At 36.0% G+C, this 1693-nt stretch overlaps 1 long non-coding RNA gene across 2 annotated transcripts in view; it reads right to left on the reverse strand.

The window, feature by feature from the left end:
- Window positions 1–454: 454 nt before the first annotated feature.
- LOC122086221 overlaps window positions 455–1693 on the reverse strand; it is a 3305-nt gene continuing 2066 nt past the window's right edge. For both annotated transcript variants that reach the window (XR_006142359.1, XR_006142360.1), the window contains exon 3: window positions 455–984. This is a non-coding gene — a long non-coding RNA (uncharacterized LOC122086221). The remainder of the gene's footprint in view (window positions 985–1693) is intronic.

Raw genomic sequence — 1693 nt, forward strand, 5'->3', positions numbered from 1 at the left:
TGGAGGTAGATTGGTGGGTTGTGTAGGAAATAAACTTGGTCTGAAACAGTGCAGAAAACTGTCAAGGATTAGTGATTAATATAAGAACTTGAGATGACAAATATAACAGTAACTAAGATACACAGAGAGGAGGAATAGAGATCTTACCTTCATTGGAAGAAGAAGAAGAAGAAGAAGAAGAGAGAAAGAGAAGGAATGATGTGAACTAGGCCTTCCACCTAGAACCGACCAGCTTCTCATCTGCCCTCTTGATCTTCCACCAAGGTTGCTTTGCTTCTCACAATAGCATTCTGTATCTCACAGCAAGTAATAAGAATAGATCTAGAGTTGTCAAAAAATCCTTGGAGGGAGTAAGGGACTAGGCCCCTTCTCCTTTATTTATAACTTCATAGTAATCAACAAAATAGGAAAACCTTATGTATGGTAGGAGGAAAAAACTCATACAACTCAAGTCTTCTTCAAAATAGAAACTAGTCTAGAACTTCAACAAAAATAGAAAATAAAAGGGTCGGAATGTAAGACACATGTCCAGCATTCTAGAAGTACTAGCAAAATAAAGCATACAACTTAAAAATAGACCCTAATAGATAGATTAATGGACCAAACCCTATATTGAACCGTGGGTTCAGTTTGAACCCAAAACTGATCCAAACTTGGACGATGAGTACTCAAACCGATGGACAGATCAATTCTGATCCTTGGACTGATTTATTTTCCTGCATATATAATGTATAGAGAACCTTGGGTATGCATCAATTTTGATCATTTCATCATTGTGAAAGCTGTGAACGTGAGGAATCCCATGTGTAATTTACTCATGTGAAGAGAAAAGGCTATGCTTCAAGAATCAATTTTTCATTATCAGCTATTGAAATGCATGCTTTGGTGTATAAATAGATTGAACGATAAACAGATCACTGGATAAATGCATAATGAGATGGAAGGATACAAATGCATAGCCAGTCCTTCATTTCCTTGTTTAACCTGCATCAGAAAAGGTTGGGGGGAGAGGGAGAGAGAAAGAGATAGAGTTGTTCAGCACAATCTCTTAAGTTGAAAAATAAATCCTTAAGTCGAACATATTCAGAAACAACATAAGCAGCTGCTCGTTAGCTTTCCAAAGAGTCATTCAACCTAGAAACTAGAATGGATGACCATAAGTGACCAGGAAATCATCTCATAACCTTATTTGAATCAAGATAAGAACTTCTAAGGATTCTAATTATAAAGGGAAGAACCTGAAATTTAGCTAAAGAATCTAGTAACAATCAATTGACTATTCTACTTAATGTAACCGGTATGACAGTCTCACAGCAGTCCAGGAACACATCTATTTCAGCCACCCATTGCATATTTTATGGGCAACATCTACCTCATTGTATAAAATGAAAACCATATAGAGAAATTTAAACTCCAATTTCATAACTTGGAGAACAAAGTTGGGCATGTTCATGGTTTTAAGTATCTCCGATACCGATACGATACCCTCCGATACGTATCTTAAATTTAGTTGACCGATACGATACACACCGATACGATACATTGAATTTTTTAAATCATTTCGTATCGATATATATCCTACAATACATACCGATATGCATCAATATACCACTAATACACATCGATACGATACGACATGCCTCGATACAACTCTATGAAAAATATAAAATTGAGGTAAAATGTACGTTTCGGT

This window comes from Macadamia integrifolia, chromosome 8 (genome assembly GCF_013358625.1).
Source record: "Macadamia integrifolia cultivar HAES 741 chromosome 8, SCU_Mint_v3, whole genome shotgun sequence".
In the NCBI taxonomy this organism is placed as follows: domain Eukaryota; kingdom Viridiplantae; phylum Streptophyta; class Magnoliopsida; order Proteales; family Proteaceae; genus Macadamia; species Macadamia integrifolia.